The sequence below is a fragment of the Nyctibius grandis genome, chromosome 11, assembly GCF_013368605.1.
Source record: "Nyctibius grandis isolate bNycGra1 chromosome 11, bNycGra1.pri, whole genome shotgun sequence".
Taxonomy (NCBI): Eukaryota; Metazoa; Chordata; class Aves; order Nyctibiiformes; family Nyctibiidae; genus Nyctibius; species Nyctibius grandis.
In genome coordinates this window covers 7,138,265-7,160,762 of record NC_090668.1, presented here as the reverse complement: position 1 = coordinate 7,160,762, position 22,498 = coordinate 7,138,265, and the positions used below count along the sequence as shown (strand labels likewise).

Below are 22,498 nucleotides of genomic sequence, written 5' to 3'. Positions count from 1 at the left end.
TTGAAGAGGCAAAAGAGATTATGTTCCTTCTATTTTCACATTGTGTACAGCTTTTCCAAAACCAAATGCTTATCACAGGTCCTAGCATACACTGTAACAGTGCAGACACGTTAAGGTTGCACAAATTAGCAAAGCAGCATTTAGAAAGATAGTTATCTTAATAATGAGAAGTCTTCACTTTTCTCGCTCATGGAAAAAATAAAGAAGGCGGACTTATATTTCAATATTTTTTTTCCTTGTACTAAAGGCTAGATTTCTGATTTTTCAGGTACCACTCAATTAATTTCAAGAATCATATCACTTTTGCTCTCTGCATATTTTCTGGTCTTAAATGACACTGTCATGTACACCCAAGGATATGAAAGTGATGAGTTAATGTGATGTATAGAGTGTGTCCCTTATCAGCCTGAGAAAGGCACCTTATGAAGATATGATTGTTCATTCTCCTTGCACTTTTTAAGCTCTCAGAATACAAATTGAGGTTTAGTTCATCTCTCAAACTAATGAACAGAGTTTCTTTTTTTTGTGGTGTGACAGCTCTCCCTTCTAAACTAGATCATAAAACCACTGACAAAAAACCCAAGCATGTTCACGAAAAACTGTTAGAGGTACAGACTGATGACTGCCCATGCACCTATGAGACAGCAAGTCCCATACTGATCAGTCCTAGAAGGATGCAGGAGTTGCACTGGCTTTTAACTGTCCACTAGAAATAAATTTTCAGAACTCTTAAGCAGGTTATGCAGGCAGGGCAAATATTTTACCATGCATCATCCAATGAACATGCTTATATCTAATACACATTTATCTTCCCTGCAGAATGATTAGTCCTGAAACTTCTGGGAGAGCTTATGAAAAAAAAAAGATGAAAAAGAGACCTTGAACCATGTGGCAAAATCTTTAACTAAGTTAAAAGTAGCTGTGATCTACAGATTTAAATACCTAAGTTACAGACATTCCATAAACTGGCAGAAGAAAGCCAAATAACAATTACAAGAAACTCTATTGCTCATGTTCACAAAAAGGAAAGAAATAATGTTTTAAAATGATAAACAAAACTGTTCCCATATCCCTCGAAATACAAGTTTGAATGGACAAGCACCTCACTACAAGCAAGAGAAATCCAAGAAGCCACATCCATCTGCTGTAGAGAGACAGACTTTGATACAAGACTGCTGCTGAATGCTCCGCTATCACGTGTACACTAAAAACATAACAATACGTTGATTTTTGGAAAAGCAGAGCATACATTTGTTTAGAAACTGATACCGATTTTCAATTTTTTCACTTGCTCAATCATTTTTTTTAAGCCACAGCTCAGCTATTTGCATCCAGCACAATCACTGCAACGATGAACCAATAATGGCTTCTTATTTTTGCAATATATTTTCAACCTTTTTTGTGATTGTTATTTGAAGGAAAAAGTACACCAACTCTTTCAGCAAGCACAATCTTAAAAAATTGCAGTGTGTTATCCAGATAATACTGGGGACTACTGGCTGAACTTATAACCCCCTTTCAGTAAGCAGTGCTGGCCACTGAAGACAACATTATTTGTTATATGGATTAATATTTCCTTCTGCCTTCTACAGATTTCATTTTGTTTGGATGTTTAACAACTTTTATATGAATGCACCCAAAGTCAGCTTTCTAGTAGACAGACCGTGACTTAATATGCAAAGAACTGCAGGTACTCAACTCTAGGGAAAAAAAAAACAATTATGTAACATTTGAAATCTTAAGAAATCTAATTCTCACTTATATTTAAATGCTGTTGCTCTGGAATTTCACCTGTTTACTGTTATTTCCCATAAGAACTATTAGTGTATGCATGAAACTTCCATCAAGTGCCTGGCAGTTGTGTAGGAATGTTTTATAAAATACTATTACACAGCCTTTTCCATAATCTCCTCTGCAGGGGGTTAAGCAGAACCCCCTGATAACCCGTGCTGGTTATCTTATTCAACATGTTTCTATACAACACTGTTCCTCAGTCTGCAAATTTGGCTTCAAAAGGTCTATCTGTTGCTATCTCCATTGTTCAGGAACAGCTCTGTTGATTTACACCGATAAACAAAGATAACGTACAACCATAAGCAATGAAGTCAATCTGCAAAGGACAGAGTAGGAAAAAAGCCTGCAATGTTACCACCATTATGCACTACAAAGAAAAATTACAGCCTTGTAAAAAAAAATAAAAAAGGGAGAGAGAGTACAACTGGGCTTTTTTTTTTTTTTAATGCACCACTTCTTGCTATTTACAATATTATGCAATCTGGTGTGATTTGCAATACTGTATTTAAATAATGTATTTACTGAATACCATACTGATGCTGAGTGGCAATACCAATCAGAAAGGAACCTGATTCAGCTGCTCTCTTTGAAAGCAACTGCACAAACAAGCAAAACAAACACTTCTCACATTCCAACAAGCAGAAAAACAGAGATAATTACACAGAACACAGTAGAACTCACCATGACTAAAGCTCCAGTGCAGCTGAGGATCACGGTCTAACCGCTTTGCAATCTCACCTTAAACCTGCAAAGCTGTCGCAGGAGGTTTTTCATGGCAACTGTTACTAACAGTATCTCTCTATCAGCTGCTAAAAACAGGTACTTTATATACCAGAGTGCAACATTCCTTCTGATGTACCAGTTTCTGAACAACTCTCCTAAAAGAACTGCCTTTGGAAGAGATTCGCTGCCGCTGTAAGAAGATAAGTGGGTTAACTTGTAAGGAACCATGAACCAGCACCCTACCTGCCTACAGGTTCATGGAGCAAGATGACAATTACGATACCGCAGCCAGAACCAATCCAGATTACAGGGTAAATGAAATGTACTTTAAGCTCTGCTTGTACTGACATTTTCTCTAACAGGGATACTGCCTTTGCTGTACAACAAATACTTAGCAGGCAAAATTCACAGGCATAGGAGCACTTCAAGCTTCAGCAAGCTTTGTCCTAACATGCCCTGTTTTCTGCACTTCCCAAGCAATCTTTTCTAGCCAGAGATAGTGGCCTTTAAATATGAGTCTGCCTCATTTTAAGGCCTGCCATAATACTTTCAAAGTTTTGTTGTTACAATCAAAAGATACATTACTGACAGCTTCATTAGCAGCAGAGCAGGTTTGAGACTGTCTCGCTAATAGTCTGATATTCCATTCCTTTAAACAACCAAATTAAAAAAAAAAATACCACAGTATGAAAATACAATTTTACAGTTGTAAAGCTCTACAATAGTCAACATTTATGCCTTGGATGTATATTGAACACCAAGTTCAGCAAGTTGTTCCACTGACAACAGATTGAAACCATAGCACAATCAAAGCATATGTAACTGGTCATATTGAGAGTTTTCACGTGCCCCTCATTCTCTACATCTTTACTGCGAGCTTTCTCCCTGCTTCTAAAAACTGAGAATGTCCACAGTTTACAGTACAAAAGTCATTAAATAAACTATCTTCTCCAAAGATCATTCCAAACAGTAGGAGTCACGCTCCTTAACCATATAGTTACAGACTTAAAGTCGGAGACTGGAGAATATTGTGCAACCTGTTTTTAAGCAAAACTACCCAATCTAGATGAGGGATGCAGAAGACAATTAGCAAGGCTTAAAGCAAATAGAAAAACAATTACACACTGTGACTTACTCCTCCATGAAGAACTCCTCTACTAATGTTTATTCTCTCTGAGCTTGTATACATTTGTATTAGACTTCAAAGTTTATTAAAGCAATATTGATGTAATTCTGAGCCTTTACAGAAAGAAACAGGGGTTTTAATGGGGTTCCAAACAGGCTCAGGGGTTACTCTGCAGAAGACTATTACGGGCTAATACAAGGTAGAGAGAAAGGCAAAGCTTGCCTCAGGAAAAAAAGTGCCAAAAGACTTACAGTTACACAAGGACAGTTTAAACTCAAGAGCTATAGAATTTTTAAGTGTGTCCATTACCATCAGACATGCATGTTTTTGAATTTACCGGCCAATTTCGGGGGGAGATGATAATATTTTCCCTTTTTTAAACTGTTCCTCCTTCCTCTTGCCACATTAAAAAAGCACACAGAAAGGACAGCAACAAGTATAAAAGCAAAACAATGATACTCACTAAGAGGCTATTTGGCAGCTGAGACAACAGCAAGAGCATCTGTGATATGTACAGAGACTTACAGTAAGAGGGAATATACATGAAGTCAAAGAGGAAGGATGTCTATATTTGTTCATGTTTATAGCGTACATTTAAATGTCTTTTAAATGTGTATGAAGGTTTTTCTGACAGTAAGAGCTTCAGAGCTGGAAGGCTGGATATAAATATACACATGCAGAATTTACATTTTTTGTTTTATACACCGTCTTCCTCCTTTGGTGAGCTTTGTAGAGAGGCCTGTATAAATACAGGCATGCATCCAAGAAAGAACATTTTAGGATTGAGATCTGCACTTATTTAATGGTTTTACAAAAACATTTAAGGTCAAACTGTGAATGTATCTCTAAATAGTTTCCTACAGAACCTCTATCAAATAATATAATAATCCAAATCTGCTTAAACACCAATAAGGTTGTGTTTGGCAAATTCTGTGCTGGTAGCAATGTTTTCTGAAATAGCACTAACTTTATGAAGTCAGTGATCTTTTTAGCACCACACTGAACTGGTGGCTCAGACAAGATGTTACTAAAACAAGTATTGCTAGAAGCCTACAATGTTTAACCTGGCAAGATTTTTATCCATTTGTTTACTGTGATTTCAAAAACTTTGCTAAGAATGTCTCCTGCAGTCAACAGTGACTGCATTAAGATGGTTGAGCATTTTTCAGCATTTATGTTTAAGTGCATGTAAGGCTTTTAACTGAAATATCACTCAAGTAAAATGAAGGATAAAGCCTAGAATGGAAAGATTTTTAAATGTCTTTCCCACGTAATATTTATAATTTTTTGCACTTTAAAAGGATAAAATGTTTTTTCCCCAGGTTGAGCATTTCATTTTATGGGAAAATTAAACATCCCCTGCTCCAAAAGCTGGCAACTAAGAAAAAGACTCCTAAGCAAGAACCATGAATTCTGAAGGCCTTTTGAGGTACAGATAACAAATTAATGCTGTTAAATACTTTTTACACACCATATTTACACATCTTTTAAACATAAACATAAATGTTTGGTGATCAAAGTGCAGATGTTCAATAAACATCATGGTAATCTTTGTTACAGCAACTGTAATTCATGCAAAAGCTTCTCCTTTAAGGCCAGGTCCATACACGGCAGGTATGAGTAGTGAGCCTGCTAAGAGACCTGTGCTACCTGGAGATTCTTCCAAGTACTCACACAAAAAGGAAACTAGTCAGGGTGACAATTTTCCCCAGAATCAAAGACTTTTTTTTTTAAAGTCAGTTACAGATTGATTACAAAATACATCTCCAATTGGTGCGGTTTAAAACTGATTTTGTACTCATCCTGCACAGCAATATGTGATTACAGGGAGGAGAGAAATGGTGAACTAGGCTCCCGAGGGGTTCTGAAATTCTGTTGTTCTTGGTGTCAACTGAACAGACGAACCCAAAAACATTTCTGGTAAAGCTGTTTTGCAACTCGGTGAGTTAAAGTGGTAACTTTGTAATAGCTGATGGGGTCCCAGAAGAAAATCAATCTAATGAAACTGACCTCAGAGCTACACCCACTGCATAGTTTTCCTCTATCCACATTTTCAACAATCAGGCAATCTCAAATCAACTCAGTCCACTTGAAAAGATACGGGGAAAGAAATTGCTTTAGTGACTCAGCCACTTATCTTAGGAAAAAGGAAGACTGAAAATTTCTCACATGGTTGATAACTTCTGCTTATGATTTGGAAAACCCAAGAAGAAACACACAGCCTACAATACTAAACCACAATTTACTGAAATTGCAGCTCAAATACTGGACAACTAATTAGAATTGTTACCAAGTAAAAACAAGTCATTTATCCTTGTCGCTAACTGCAGAAATACTAAAGCTCTCATATTCTTCTCAGTGTATACTGTTTACTCGTTCCACTTCACCCTGATTTAAAATAGTGAAAGTCAACCAGCAAGTCTTACCCAGTTTGCAGTCTGTATTTTTCCACTGTAAATTTAAAACTGTACGGTAATGGAAATTCTACATTATCGTGCTGATACATATGAAACAATGAAAGTATTTCAGCCTTAGGCAATGTAAATCCCAGTGCAATGCTTAGTCCTTAAACAGTGGTCATGTTTGGGAGCACAGAAGGGTGGGAGAACTGGTAATACCAATAAAAACTCTCCAGACAAGGTCTCAGTACCAGCCTACCACAGGTAGCACAACCACAGAAAGCGGCACCATGCTCCATCAACCCTTTCTGGTATTAGCATGGAGAATCTGAAGCCTCTTTCACGTGGCTGTGGACTGGGGTCACACACCTCCTCCTCCAAAATCCATGTTACTTTATGTACATATAGAGCAGATTTTGTCTCACTGGTGATTTTTGGCTGCCACTAACAGGCAGTAAACACTACATATGGCTTGCAAATAACTTGACATTATTTCTTGAACTTTGCTTCAACTAATAAACCAGAACACGTTTTACAGATTATGATTTTTGTATTGTAGTACATTAAAAACATCTGGAGTTATCACATATTAACAGCAGAAAGGTAAGAAAGTTTTATTGTCAGTTTCCCCATGTCAAGTGTTTTTTTTTCACTCTCTCTTTTCATGTCACATGCACTCCACAATGTTCACATTACCAGTGCTTTTCACAAGTGCAACACTATCTCCTCATTATACCCATGTCATTTGCATTTCGATATTCTGCCCATACCCGAATGTCAGCTATGACACACTGACTACACGGGAGGGAGCAGCTCGGCAGGATTCCTCGGGAGCTGCAGCAGCACAGGAAGTGGGAACAGTGTGGAAGCTGGCAGGAGACAGACCTCATCCCTGATCCAGACCTAGAAATCCCCAGTTAGACCTTTTGGGCTCTCTTTTCAAGAGCTGGGGAAAAGAGGGTCTAACAGGCATGCACATATTTAAAAAAGGAAGGACTATTGAGTTAACACCACCTGAAATCCAGTCTCATCAGAGAGCAACAAGAACAAGAAAAGCAGTGACAAAGAGTAAAGCTGCAGATCCCTCCAGAGAAAAGGGGAAAGAAAACATGGGCAACCAGCAGGGATGGAAGGGTCTAAATCTAAACTAGGATGAGGGACAGCTCTAGGAAAAAGGGAAAGCTAAGAGCAAAGACTAAACAGGAAAAGGGAAAGTAGAGACAGATGAGTGCAAATTCAGGAACAAGCTAGAGAAAACACGTTACAACTTGTTAACTTGTAGTAAGGTTTTCACATACATACTGTCCTAGCGCAACACAGAAGGTTAACAGTGATTACCAATGTCTGTGACCCTAATCAATAACTTAAAATAATTATCTTAATATTTTACTATCCTGTTTAGGCAAGAAAACATTTAGGAGTCATTTAGATGAAGAGCATCCCCCCTTATTTTTCTTTAAATGATTGATTCCAACCAATTCCTTTATTTGGAAAGTAAATAGAAAAGAATACATATTTTGGTAAATACATTTGCAAGTCGATTTTCTAAAGAGCTGAAAAGTCAGAAACACAGATTACTTAAGTTGAAATGGTATTTTGCCTCTTTGCTCTCTCTTTCGCTGAAGCAACCATAAGACTTAACAATACATAGGGAATGCTGTTGTTTCAAAATAACTACATATTTATTTACGTAGTTAATGCGTGTTCTAGAACAGAAGGAAGTGCAAACCTTGTGCCCATGAATGAAGCTCACTCTCTTATCAGTTGCTCGTTTCCACATGCATGCAGCTGGGTGAAAGTGCCTACTGGCAGAAAGGCCAGGCAGGAAAGCCAGCTGGTTCCTCACCCTGCAGCTGGTACCTCCTGCCCAGGCTCAGGAATCACACCCTACCTGCTACTGCTGTTCAGGTAAGGAACAGGCACTCGAGCCAAACAGAACCACCCAAGAAAGTCATTTAGGAAGTCTGTGAATTAAGTTATCTACATGAGATATCCTAACAATAAGGTAAATCCATCATGAAATGAATACATAACATTAATCATGGAAAGTTACTCATGGAAAAATTGGTAATTCACTTCTTGCATACTTCTACATTTCAGAGAACAAAATGAGGTTTTCCTGAAAACACACTGGAGCAGTAGCTCTGCCAGGAAGATGCTTCATCTGGATAAATCATCTTAGCTACTTTACAGACAAAACCTTTTAAGCCAGTGTGAAACTAGATTAAGAGCTCTAACTAGTCAAAATGACCAAATAAAATATCCACAAGTATTTCCTGCTCAGCTACACCACTGGAATCAAACTGTAGAGATGAAGTTGTAAGTCAAACAAAAGTCACATAGAATTAAATGCATCTACTTTGTAACAAAGGTAGCTGTTTGGCTGGCAATTTTATACAAGTTTAAGTAAACTTTCTAACTATAGAACTTACTTATTGGAATTCCATAAAGTCTTGGCTCCCGAAACAACTGCGTGTTCTTTCCTTCCTGCCCATATATTTGTGCATTATTTTTTTCCCCAAACATCCAAGAATAAAGTGCTTTAGCAGACACTGGACAGCCTTTAAGCCACGACGAGTAAGCAGAAAAACTCTGGAGCCCCTTACGAAGTGATTAAAGAAGAATGAAAGCCAAGCTGTACAAAATAAAATGGCAAAGATCTAAAGTAAACAGAAATTCTGTTCTGTGAGAAGGAACCCCTAACAAATTCGAGGTCAGAGATCCACCAGGCAACACTCCTCCCCTGTGCTCACCTAAGAGCAACCTGGCCATTCTGTATGAGGTATCAGCTGCCTGATCAGTAACTAGCCCCTGCGATGTATTGACATCGTTTCACTTGCTGACCCAACGCAAACCCCAGCCTTTCCAGTCTAGTCTCAACTTCGCCCGCAATAAAAACAGGCAAACGGACCGACCCACCTAAAAGTCCAAAATAACCTTCAAGAGAAAATGAAGCACCAAAAGCCTGAAAGGAGGATGGAACGTAGTTACACCCGTATACAGTAACACGCAAAGCCTTTGATGTCGGGAATACACAGCAATACCAGAGAAAGGACGGAGCCCCGACAGGGAGAGCATCCACCTGGCACCTACAGCGGCTTTATCATCGTAAAATTCCTAGAAGGTGTCCGCTCCGAAGCCGCCCAGCGCTCCCCGGCAGGCTCAGGGCACGGTATATTTAGCGCAAGATCACGCCGCAAAACTTCGAGCCGAGGTGTAGGCAGAAGAAAGCGCCCTTTGCCGCCGCGGGCCCCGGGGGCTGGCGGCGGCGACCCGCGGGGGGCCCAGCGCCGCCGCGGCCGGGGGCGAGGGCGCCGCACGGCCCCACGGGGGGGCCCCCGGGGCGGCTGCCGGCGCCAGCCGGACCCTCCGGGCGTAGCAACGACCAGCACCGCGGCAGAGAGGCAGCCGGCGGGACCCCCCTCGGGAGGAGTGGGCAGGCGGCGGCTGCGCCCGGCCGCTCCCCTCGCACCCCGCCGAGCGGCGCCGGGGCCCCCCCTCACTCTCCCCGCCCGGGGCCTCCCTCAGGAAACCCGAGCCGGCGGCGCGGGCAGGGCGCGAGGCCGCCCCTCACAGCGAGGGGGGCCCATCACCCCCCTCCCGCCCCCGGACTCGCACCGGCCCCCTCACCTGGCAGGGGCTTCCCCAGCCCCGCGGCGCCTCCCGCGGGCGGACGGCGAAGGGCAGGAGGCGGCGGCTGCGCCGACAAGGCTCCGTCAGGGCCGGCTCCCTCAGCCGCCGGGCCCCGGAGAGGAACCGAGTGCCGGGACGGGGCTGCGACCGCCGCGACCGCCGCGCCCGCGCGTAACAACTAACTCCGGCCGCCGCCGGCCGCGGCCCGGCCCCGCCCACCCCCGCGCACCGCCCCCCCGCGCGCGCACCAGGGGCGGGAGGGGGGGGCCGCCCCCGCCCCTTTTCCGCGCTCGCCCGGCCGTGCAGCGAGGCCGCCCATTGGCTGGGGAGCAGCGAGGGGGCGTGGCGCCGCCGCAGGTGGCGCAAGGCCCGCTGGCGGCCCGGGGAACCGCCGAGAGGTGGGCGGGGCTGGCGCGAGGAGACTACAACTTCCGGCGTGCCTCGCGCTCGGCCCTTTAAAAGCGATCGGTGCAGCTGCGCGCGCAGATAGTATGCTTCCGCTTACGGAGAGAAAGTAGTCTCGGTGTGTTGTTTGAATTCCCGCTATGTGCCGGGCTGTTGGGGGAGGAGGGGGCAGGCGGGTGCTCCCGGCCCAGCTGGGGCTTCTCCTGAAGGGTTTTATCCGGGAGAGGCGAGAGGGCCCAGTGGAAGCAGGAGGCGTGGGCGGAGGGATTCGAGCGGGCTGGCGGAGCGGTCATGCGGCCGGTCGCGTGCAGGAGGCGGCAGCGGCTGCGCGGGCTGAGGGGAGCAGCTCCGGCGGGCGGCCCCTCGGCCCTGCGGGAGAGCCGCGCCGGCAGGTCAGTGTGCAGGGCCGCGGGCCCGTCTTCTCTCCTCCTTGCTCGGGGCGGGGGAAGGGGGTCGGCGGGCGCCCTGCTCCCGCCGCGGTGGGGGGCGGACCCCCTCACAGGGCTGCCGGCGGCCGGCCTTCCGTAGCGGCCAGGCCTGTCGGGCTTCGCTGCCGGCCTCCCGCGCCCCGGGCTTGCCGGCGGGGGCTGCCTGTTTGCTGTGGCCCGCCGGTGAGGGGGGCTGGGGGGATCGCGTTGGGTGAGGGTCTGGGCACGTGGCTTTCTGTGTTCTTCCTTCTAACCCTCATCTCTTCCCTCGGCTCCTGCAAAGTGGTAAGAGGTAATAACATTTGATGGGTCCTTAATTTTATTTATTTATTGTTTCATTATGTCCACTTATTGTTCCCTTGTCAAGCAGGTCATTTATCATAGTATAGTTTTCTGATACTTCTTTCCAGTAATAGGTTTTCACGTTCAGTTGCCTGTTCCTGAGGAACTGAAGTTTCTTATCGTTGAGACGGTAGAAAAACCCCGAAGCCTAGAGCTGAAAACACTGGAGCCACGTGCCTTGTGAGGCGCCATTCATTCACATCCCCTGAAATACCAGCACTGGAACTGGCCTGGTCCTCGCTTCCGGGAGCAGAGTGAAGCGGATTAGTGTTGTCATGGTGTTGGACCTTTGCAGGGAGCGAGGAGTAGAAGTCGAGCTGGCTCTTCAAGATACTCAAAGGAAAAAACCCCAACATCATCTGTGAGAAAGATTTGTGTAACTTGGTGTTAACTTAGTTGCATCTAGGAAAATGAGGGAAGGCAGGAGAAATATAAATACTCTTTTTTACTCAGTAGAAAAAAGGAAAATCCCATTCCCAGAGAAAGGGAGCTTCGGCTTTCTAGAGATGTGGCCTCCAATTTTTTTTGGCTGTACATGCCTATAAGTTAAAACAACTTAGCGTGCACCCCCAATGTCTGTATATTTATTGATTTATCAATTATATACAGGTACTACTGTACTGATATATACTTTATAAAACATACTCAGAAATTAAGAGAGGATAAGATAAAGATGAAATAAACACTATTTAAAAATATTATTTATTAATGTTACAGAAAATGTTGTCTTCCCACACCTCAGTGGATTGTCCTGCATGTGTGACCTACTTTAGAGACCACTGTTCTAGAGCACTTAGGCTTCAAAACTTGGTTAGGACTACTCTCTTCTTAACAAATAGAAGCTGGGTGTCACATCACTGCTGGTGCCACTGCAGGGGAAACTTTTACACTGGTTTACAGTTATTGCCTTTTTCAGCAGGTAAAGTCTTGGTAGGTCTTTGAATAAATCATTCTGTCCTGTGGAAAGTAAGCTGTGTAGGTGGACTAAGCTTGGCTAAACAGAACTGGGCACAAGAATTTGGGGGAACTGTGCTTTAGCAATGTATAGATGTTATTCTGAAGTGATCACTCTTAATTTTGTAAGAATATAAGCATAATGAGCTGTTGAAAACAAAGAATGTATATTCATGACCTGTTTGTGGGTGTGTGTTTGTTTTTAAATCCAGGCCATATGTGTAGGGACACAAACTCTGGTACTTGAAGATATTAATGAAATTTTAGCTTTTATTTGCTCGCACACCTACATTACGTGCTTGTGAGAAGGGACGAGATATTCTGTATTTTTGAACTGTACCAGTTGCTGGCAAATACTGTAACTTTAGAGTCCAGGAAATTGAGGGAAAGTGGTTAAATATTTTTCTGTCCTTAGAAATCTGGCATGTAGAACTTGAGATTACTAATTCTAAGCAGATACAGGCTTAGAAACAGTGGCTAAAGCAGAGCAGATTAGTCTTAAAATTCTTAAGTTAGCTTTTGTATAGGATACTAGAAGTTTTTAAAACAGAAAAACTGAAGATTGTGTGATCTAACCCTATTGTCTTCATTGTAAATTGGATATTTTTTGCCTTTGGTTGCTCATGGTGTGGCACATCGAGGGTAACATGACAGGTACAACTTTTATGGCTCAGAAAAGGGAGAAGAGAATCATGTTTCTTACAGGGGTGTTTCTTTAGTACCAGAAAATAGGCTTCAGCTCCTCTGTGTGTACTTGACTTTTAGAAGGTAACTATAACAATTTCTAGTGCTTTGCAAAAAAAGCAACCAAGAGGAAAGAGATTCTTACTGGCTTTAATCTTCTGTTCTTGCAGGACATCTTCCCTCCACAAGACCAGGCTTTCTATGTCTGATGGCCAGGGACTGCGCAGAGGACTGAGAAGTACTGATTTCCCCGGTGCTCCTGGATTTCTGAATGAAAGCAACGACTGTGAGCTGTGTTTTTTGCTTTGTACCCGCATCACAAAGTTAATCTTAGTATCAGAGCACAGGAATCAAGAAAATTTTAAACTTAATATGTTCAAGTTAACTTAGTAAGCTTGCTCTGTTAGTGCATCTGTTCACAATGTATTTAAGTAAAGGGTCACTTAGTATCAAGGTGTGCCCAATTAGCAAGGTACACCTCCTCACCTGCCAAAGCAAGCTCAGCCTTCCACAATGCTTCTCTTTGATTAAGTAGGATTTCTTTTAGGGCCAGTTCTTGGGTAAGTTTTTTTTTTCCAAGCTTACCACTGACTGGGCAAAAGGTTGCAGACAAATTTAGAGCATGTTTCACTAAAACAAGCTGATAAATGTTTCTGAATTCCTGCTGTACCTCCTGCCCTTGCCAGGCTTTGCTTGAAAAACTTAAGTACTCCCACTCACTGTTACTGAAGTGCACACAGAGCTGTGCTGATTTTTTTGAGCATTGTGGCATGTGCTGTGGGAAGCTGTTGGATGTTAGAGCACAGGTGAAAAGCCTGTACTTGGAATAATGGGGATGCTCTTCTGTTAATGATTTGTGGGAGAGAAGGGTAACACAAGGGACCATGTGTGCACTTTTTCAAGGCAGTAGGTTAATGAAGAAAGGTGTCTGTTTTCTTCTTGCTAGATGTTCATGTTCTTCTTGCTTAATGTTCATGTACCCTAATAAAATGCCCTTTCTACTGTACTTTGGCTTTGGGAGCTCCCAAAACTAGGTTGCTTTTTGCATTCCTTTAGGCTTTTTTATTTTTTTACTTTCATGGTTTCTCTTAGAAAGAGAGGGGGAATGTTTCTTGCATTCATGGGAACGGTTAAACTTGAGTTCTTTTTAAGAGACGAAGAGTGATGGATAAAAACACTTCGACACTAAGTGTTCACTAGGTATGAATTTACTAAGAAGTTTGTTTTCAGAAACCACTATTATTTTCACCAGTGGATTTGCTCATGAAAGCAGCTAAGGCTAGTTGGTATCTATTTGAAATATACAGTGCAAGTGGTAACTAAAACTTTTATTAGTAATGTGGGTCAGCTTCCCTTGGCAAGATCTGCAGTGTTGGCCATGTTGTATTATTGTCTGGCTACAGAACTGGCTTGTTCCTTTACCAGTGATGTAGTTGCTCCAGTGGCATCAGTAGCTCAGGTGGTAGCCAGTAGTTTTTACTGTGTGTAGTCAGATACTGGTCTTCTGAGTTTTGAGGGCAAAACAACTGGATCTCAGTTTGTACATGCACTGCCAGTGTTACTCCCAGTGGGCTAGGTCAGGGCTAAGCAATTTAAAACAGACCAGCCTTGTAATAATCTCTTCTATAATGGCATTGTTGGGTGTATCTGTTAAAGCTTTTTGTATGCAAGGTAATCCCACAGAGGGTTAATTCTTATTAAAGAATAACTTGTGGTGCTCATACCTCTCTGTTAGGGACAAACCTGAGTCTGACATTCTATTTCTGAAGGGCTACTTAACAAGAGTTTGATAAGAACAGCTTTTGGGGAATTGCAGCTAGAGCTAGTTTTGAATGACTGTGTTTATTTGGGAGAAATGTTCATTCTGTGTTACAGGGGAACCAAACCAATTACAGTGGAATAACTGAATACTTCTAAATTTATTAGGAAATCTCCCTTGGTCCTTGACCTTACTCTTGCAAATGTTGGAAGAACAGGAACAGAACTAGCCTTTCAGCAACTGTATTTTCCCTTGGTACAGTGCTCCTCTAATGTCCCACTTCTCCACAGCTTACGTTAAGAATAAGTGTGTTTATTTGTGTTTTCACTTACCCAGCACATTGGCCAAGACATCTTCTGATACCTAAAGAATGAAAAATTTAAGACTTATTGTACAAAGATATTCCATTTAAAGCTACCATATCTTCAAATACACAAGCATCTTGTTGGAATAGCTCATTAATCAGAAATTGTATAGGATTTCTAGAGCAGATGAGCAAATCTTCAGTCTCCAAAAGTCCTGAGCTGTGTAGGCATATTAGAATGCTGTTATTTCTCCTTCAGGATGCATTTCTTAATGAGCAGGTTTTACAGTAGTTCTTGCTGCTTGGATCTGAACGTTTGTGATTGTCTCAACAAAGGAGGGCTCTAAAAGAGGAGCTGGAGGCTTGTGATTCAAAACAGAGTACCAAAGCAGTGAAGAACTGGGAGAAGTTTTGAAAACTTAGTGGAGGCAGTATAGCATTAAAGATATAATGTGCTTGTTGTTTGTGTTGGAGTTTAAACTTTGCCAAAGCAAAATTAAATAACCACCAGAGAAAAAGATGTTCTTCATGTGTGCCTGCTTAGCAGTGTAGTTATGTAAAAAAACATGGCATAGCAGGTTTTTTCAGTCCTGACATCTAGTCAGTTACTATCACAGGCAACCATACTAGTCTGTTGGAGCAGATTTCTGACTTGGGGTGCGTTTACTGCAGGATGCTTTAGCTGGTATTGCACATGATTCATGCTACTGATGAAATCGGGATAACCGACATTTGACTAAATCCTCACTGTTTCAATATGTGGGAAGCATGACAGAACTGACTTCAACTACTCTTCTGAGTTTAATTAAGATAAGAAAGTATATTTGCTGCAATTCATGCAAAAAGAACCATGTAGAATTCACTCATGAAGAGCCATTGTAAAAAGTATCCCTTGTGAGAACAAATGAATCAGAATTTGTGGAATTCAAGTGCTGTTTCCAGACTCATGGGAAAGAGTCTCAGCTTTCATCAGGAGAATAAATGTTTAGCTTTAGATTGGAAAGAAAAAAAACTGAAAATGTCAAGTCAGTTTGAGATAATCCTATTTTTTTTCTGGTAATCGTATTTCCTCCCACTTATGTCTATTTTGGGGCCCTCAGTTACTGGAATAGTTTCAAACGTTCTTCATTTCTGACACCACTAGAATTTTAGCGAGGGAGCTGAATCTCGGGCTATAGGGTTATGGAAATGTAAGTTGCTAACTCTTGGCTGTGCTACTTGCATCCCTTTTTCTTCTGCCAGCTGCAACACTTGTTAGATCCTTTGCTGAGCCATTTCACCCTTTAAACTGGCATAAACTAATTTGATAAATGGACTAAAAGCTATTCTGTTCCTTTAGCATGCTGAAACACATGACTTGTCCCGTGAACAGAGGTGCCAGGCTGAAGGTGATGCGATGTGAGTAGTTAGTAGTTAAACAAGCTTAGGCTGCCATAGAACTGTAGCTTTAGGCAGTGGAGAGCTTTTGTCTGCACCTTCTAGCACTTGGCTTATCTTCATGTGGGCAGATGACCTTTTGAATGCTTCTCTTGATGTCACATGAAAACTATAACGACTACTAGCAGGATGAGTCCAACCAGTTATCTTTGTTGATTGGAGGTGGCTCAATATGACTGTTTACCACCATGGAAGTGGGAGGTTCCATATCCATTTTTTTTTTTTAATAAGCTCTGGTATTTATTTGAGCCCCCTTGAGTCCTTTCAACTATGTATCTGAGTTGGTGGAAGATACCCAGCTTCCCTTCTTCCCTGCTGTTCTGCCAAAGGAAAGAGTTAGGGAGTAAGAGCAGCTGTCTGAAAATCCAGTAAGCTGTGGAGATTGCCATAACCAGGTGAGAAAGAAGGGAGCAAGACCCTCCTCTCTCTGCGTCAGCGTACTACTGCTCTGTAAGATATCCTTCAGTCTAGGCTGTATCAAAATATGCAGAGCTTGAGAAAGACGCCTGAAAATTGTGTTCATCTAATGCTCAACTTATGCCACTGGTATTTTGTCAGTTTCCCATTCTGCTTCACCATTGATGTTGTGTATAAATCATTGTGTGACATTATTAGGATTCTGTAAGCTGTTCACTAACACCAAACACTTTGTTGAAATCTGGAAGGAGAAGTCATGTTTTTTTAAGCTCTGAATATAGGAAAAAAAAAAAAGGCAGAAAAAAGCTTCTGAATCATATTATTCCGTGATCCCTGGCTTTTAAAATGTCAGTTTGAAGTCACAAATAGAGTCTGATTCATCCTGCTTTCTGAAATTTGATGTCTTTGAACAAAATGGCGTCAGTTTAAAATGTGTTGGTTAATTGGGGAGAGGTAATGTGACAACTGCTTTTTCAATAGTTGTGGTTTACTAACCTGGTTTAGCTTTCTGTTTTTAAAGACTGTACTCAAGCAAACCAGACTTTGTATTTGGTCACATTTAAACTAGTATACCTCAGGACAGGTACAGGCTGGGGAAGGCCTCCTTGGAAGCGGTGATGTGACGAGGTGTTGGAGGTGGCTGGATAATCCAGCTCAACATTAACATTTAGTGAAGCTCTGAGGACCTAAGCCTTAGGTATAGGAACAGATGAGTCTAACAAGCAAGGCAGTAATACATGTTGCCTTCTGCAGCTGGCACTGCTACAGCTACTCTTGGAATTCAGAAAGGGTTGCTAGCACACTGGAAAAAGGTCAGAGTCTGAAAATGAGTTAAAGGCATATTTTCAGTCCTAAAAATGAATGCAGGTGCTGCATTTGTTTAACTTTTTGAAAGGATACATTTATCAAATCACAACTTAATCAGAATTTATTGATATAGGGTCTAGCCTGCGAAAGCATAACAAAATCTAAGTGACTGCTACAATAGAAAGTTGTACAAATTTACTGTGTGTAAGTACCATGTGGGACAGCTGATGCAGTGATGCTCCTCTTACTGTCAGTCTTTGAAACAGGACTGGGTAACCATTATATAGATTTGAGTTCTTCTTTGTCTGTCTTTTTTTAACAGAGGTGGCCAATGCTAAATGGGTCAGTCTGGGTGATCACAGTCATCCCCTCTAGCCTGTGTATGGGGGTACACTACAGCTTTACAGACGGGAAATCAGCTTTTTCAGTTCTCGCCCAGAAACTTTCTTGAAAGTACAAAAATCTTGCAAGTAGTTGTGTTAGACTAACCAGAGTAGTCTTTGTCTTGACATAAGATTTGATGTTATTGTTCTTCTGTGTACATTTGGATATAAAAAGCTATAGAATTAGTAACTGCATGTTAAATTTAGACTGTGAGACTTTGTGAATTGTTTTGAAGGAGTAGTGACATGAAAATCATCCTAATATCAAAGGTGTTTTCCTTACTTGAGAAACCTTTTCTGCTAACATTGTTGTAACCTTATAAAAACTTAAAATTCATTACAAGTATGAAAAAATGTGAAGTCCGTTATAGATGGCTTACTATGCCATTACTTATGAGCAATTGGAGGTTTTTGCAGATCAGAGAAACAAGTTTCCTGGCCTTTGCTGTGACTTTCTACTGCTAAATAACTTGGTGCTTAAAAGATAAATGAAATGCAAAATAATCACTCCAAAGAAGCTAGACAATACATTAGCAAAAGCTGACAAGGAATTAGAATGGCAATTTATTTGAAGGAGTAGAGAAGAAATGACTAATCAGTGAAACAGTTGATAAATCAGTTGCTTTTTGGATGTTGAACATATAGGAGGGATTGCAAGTGTATTGTGCTAAATACTGCAGTGAAAAACCATGATTTGTAACTGCCTTCGAGAAATTCAGAGAGTATGGGAGGCTTGTTGAAACCCATAAGGAGATGGTGCCACAGGGGAAGAAGGTGATGGAGTTGAATAAAATTGTATAGATGAGAGGGGGCAGAGGGGTTGATAAGATCTAATTTTTAAACCCATAGTGAGAAAATAAGGCATCAGGTGCTAGTCCTTATTGTAAAAATGAATTTATCTCTGTAAGTGATGTTATCTCTACAATCACTAGCTGAAGCTAATGTCTCTAGCCTTCAGTTTAGAATTAAATGACCTCTTTGAGGTTACAGTATGGTCAAGCAGCTGATTCTTGAAGGAATCAAGAGACCTGAATATACCCTGGGCTTGCTCCTCCAGTGAGTTCTCTGGCAATTTTTTCACTTGTCTCTGCCTCTGATTTGTGACCTTTCTGTAATGCAGATTGACCTACCTTCAAACATAATAGCTCCCAGCCTCACGCATGGCAGCAGTCACTCCTAAGCCTGAACTGCCGTACTTGTAGTAAGTAGGAAATATTTGGTTATTCAGGTAGGGTTTACACAGGGTCACATTGCTGTGAAGATGGTTGCATGCTGCTGGTGGCATGAGTGTTAAGTTTGTGAACCTTAATCTAGCTTTGGCACAGAATGTTTCTTCAATTTTTGATATAGTGGAGACTTCATTTCTTTTCAAATTTAAAACCCTATTGTCATGCAAATAATAGTGTATCCTCTGTGAAGCTGGGAATGAACTTACTTTTGCTTATACGCAATGAAGAACTTGATGTTACAGTATCTTCTTGGTCCCTCAGTTGTCAGTCCCTATAATCTTGTGAAAGTGTATGCAGTTCATTATGCTGTGTCCTCCACTTGAAGGACAGAATATATTGAACGAGTGGAGTAATTAGTGGAGTGGCAAGCACAGCAGCCCCGAGCTAAGCTTTTCATTTGAAGAAAAGAAAAACCTACTTAAAACTGCTACTGAATTAAACCTGCTTGAAATAACTGAAAGTTGGGTTCTGTGTAGTGAGCCTAACGCATAACTCCTCTCTGAAATGACAACTTGCCATTTTTTTTTAGTTTGTTGAAATGGTTTGAATTGGGGTAAATGCTGCTTGTTGTACTCAGAGTTGAGAGTAAATCTGAGCGTGATACAAAGGGTGAGGGGAAGTTTTGTGTAGAGACAGTATGATGGAAGTCCAGCTCTAGTTTCCGTAATTGGAGAGAAGATCCTGGATCCCTTGCTAAGGTTGCTCTTGATGGGTTTTTCTAGTTAATAGGTGAATGAAGTGAAAACTTTCCATCTCTGTTCTGGTGGTAGAGAGAAGAATTGTCTTTTTATTCTTCAGTCCCTCAAGCTTTTCAGGACTGGGAGAGGTGGTGTGTGATACTTCTGTTCTTGTGGCCACTGTAAGGAATTTTTTCAACTGCTTTTGTGTCCTGTCTTCTATTCATCACTGTCTCTGTCCTGAGAATAAGCAGTGCTTATTTCTTCAGCTGTTGGTAGCCTTCCTAACAAAAAAAAAAAAGCAGTGAGGGTGTTTGTTGGTTTACTTCTGTGTTGACCAGAAGCTTTGAGCCAGGCGATCTACCATGGTAATGTCTGCCATAAAGATGACCTTCATGTTGGTTTTGAGTAGTTGTTGGGACCAGGTGACCTCCAGCAGTCCCTTCTAGTCTGAAGTATCATTCACATTTAATGACTCAGACTGCAAGAGACATGTTTCCTGATTTATAGAAGTGGGATTAATTCAGTATAGCAGCAAATGTGGACTTTTCTCACATTGTTTCCTTTTTCTTCCACAACTGAGCAGGAACAGCCAACAAAGAAAATGTGGTGGCTAGACACATGCCTTGCTCATTAATGCTTCGCTAGGTGGATCTTAGTCAGCGAAACTAGTTGGAATCTGCAGATTTTTTGTATGGTTAGAAGATATTTACATGATATTTATGTGTGATTATCAGGTGATGTTAGGAAATACTACTGAGAAAGACATTTTAAATAGGAATACAACAGGTTCATGGTGATAAAGACATGGATACTTGAGTAGAGAAAATTTCAGTGTGAAGTGGATGAATGTTTCTGCTTCTTGTTAATTGAACTGTTAGCTGTAAATGAAACATACTTCAGTTGTCCAAAAAATACAATTTTTACAAGCTGAAATTTTGAACAGTCTTTCCTAATCAGGTTGATTACTTGGTATAGTTTCAAATAATAGACTTCTCCTTTTATTTGTCTTTTACATGATGAACTCCAAGACCTAGGCATGTTATGCTGTGGATGGGAGATACTAAGTAGTGTCTGGTGCCATAGTCCTCTGTGGTCCCTCGGAACTCTTTATTTACATATTGCAGCCTGCTTTTGGAGATTTACTCGTTGCTGTTACTTAGCAGGAAGCAATAGGGGAGAGGTGACTAGCCTGTTTTGAGAACTATATCCTCATTGCTGAAGAATCAGTGTGTACTACTTAGGGCAGCTAAATATGGGTTACTTAAAGGTGTACTTACTTAAGGGTTTCTTCTGGAGTGGGTATTTTATCACGAAAAACGAAGCTCAGTTGAGATGTGGACTGAACCTGCAGGACTCTTTTTAGTGAGCTTACCACGGAGCTTTGGAATGCCATGGGCATACTTTGTCTACAGTTATACATAGATGACCCTTTCTAGAGGTCAGGAAACAGTTCCAGGATGGGAATTAGCTGGTTTGGGACACTGTTAAAGACCAGGAAAGCCCAACTTCCATTACTGTAATAAATGTTTTATCTTAGCAAGTCTATAAGTTCAAATATGATTGTTCAAGTTTTCATAAAAGCCGAATACTTTCTTCTTTTAAAAAGTCATGTTTAAAAAGCAGTGTCATGCTTTTTTGACTTTGTTCTGGGAGAGGTGGGGAGGAGTAAAATACAGATGAGGGCTCTTTCAGAAGAGCCTTTTTAAGTGAAAAGAGAGTGCTGGTGACTGAAAAGGCAGTTGTCTAACTGAAAAGCTCCTGAACTAACTTTTAGGATTAAATGTGGTAATGGATTCTCAGGTAGTCTGTGTACTCACTTCTAACAGGCTGCAAAAGGTAACCAAGGAAAGTGAGTTCCCTGAATTTGCAGCACTATGCCTGCACTTCTGTTGGAAAATATTTAGGCTTCACAAATCAAAAGAGACAGAGTATTGCCTAAACTCTTGTTTTCCACCAGTTTGTTTTGTTTGTTTCTGATCAAGGCAATGAACTTCAGATTATGAAGTTATACTGAGGTGAAATCTGTGTTGTAGCCCTTCTGAAAATACAAATATTTTTCCATTTTCCCACTATTTAATGCTGTGTAAAGCCGAGTGTTACTGACCTTTTGTTAAGGATCATGCAGACTTTAGTTGTTATTTCTCTTTGCCGTAAGAATTGCACAATGTGTATTCAAGTCAGATTCTGACAGCTACTTCTAGATGTCTGAAACCAAGCAATGACTAACAGTTGAGATATCCAAAATAAAATTTTAAAGACTGTTTCTGAAGTTTAGTTGTATTCTTAGCTGTTAGACATTTCCTATATGACCTTCTTCAAACCAGCTATGCCTCTACCCATATATAGGGGTGTTGGGGTAATATTTATGCTTTAGCTCAGAGGAACCATATTTACTTAACAAATATATATAGAAATGAAATCACTAAAAGGAAATGTAAAAGCAGTATAAATCTTTGCTGTTTGCTAAATACGGTAAATACGCAAACCTGAATGCCAAATATCTTTCAGAACATTTATAACTAAACATGAATTAGGAATCCTTTCAAATGTAAGTGCTGGAGACTTCGTGTGTTACACGCGAGACCGCCATCCTTGTGTCCGTTAAGTCTTCAGCCCATTTGAAAAGATTTACATTCTCTTAGGACTAAATTTACTGTGTGTGTAGATCAACTCTATTTTGCAGAGCTTGTGCACATTTCCCATGTGCAGTTCCTTGTTTCCAGCATCTGAGGAGCAGCTGTGGAAGTGGGAAGCTGGAAGAGCAGATTATAGGTTTTAGCCACGCTTTTCCCAGGTTCTTGTTTGCTGTTTGGCTCCAGGCAGTGATGCTCTGCTCTTAATCACTGTTTTCCCCTGGCTTCTTTTGACTTCTTGCCTGTGATATGATAGGATAGGCACAAGAAGAGAGTTAGCCACTGTCATCACAGCAATTTGTTCGGGCTGCTGGAAGTGGCTTGGGGATCAGATGGTTACCTGTTGTTTTGAGCACCCAGC

The 22,498-nt window shown here is 41.4% G+C and overlaps 2 protein-coding genes across 10 annotated transcripts in view; one reads left to right on the top strand and one right to left on the bottom strand.

The window, feature by feature from the left end:
- Positions 1 to 9,823, bottom strand: part of PEAK1 (pseudopodium enriched atypical kinase 1) — a 113,504-nt gene extending 103,681 nt beyond the window's left edge. For all 6 annotated transcript variants that reach the window (XM_068410880.1, XM_068410878.1, XM_068410886.1 and 3 more), the window contains exon 1: positions 9,673 to 9,823. The gene's annotated coding sequence lies outside the window, so the exon portion shown is untranslated. The remainder of the gene's footprint in view (positions 1 to 9,672) is intronic.
- Positions 9,824 to 10,364: 541 nt separating this feature from the next.
- HMG20A (high mobility group 20A) overlaps positions 10,365 to 22,498 on the top strand; it is a 174,531-nt gene continuing 162,397 nt past the window's right edge. For 3 of the 4 annotated variants that reach the window (XR_011049018.1, XM_068410817.1, XM_068410816.1), the window contains exons 1-3: positions 10,365 to 10,472; positions 10,919 to 11,211; positions 12,659 to 12,774. The gene's annotated coding sequence lies outside the window, so the exon portion shown is untranslated. The remainder of the gene's footprint in view (positions 10,473 to 10,918; positions 11,212 to 12,658; positions 12,775 to 22,498) is intronic. The other variant, XM_068410818.1, reaches the window with a different exon arrangement.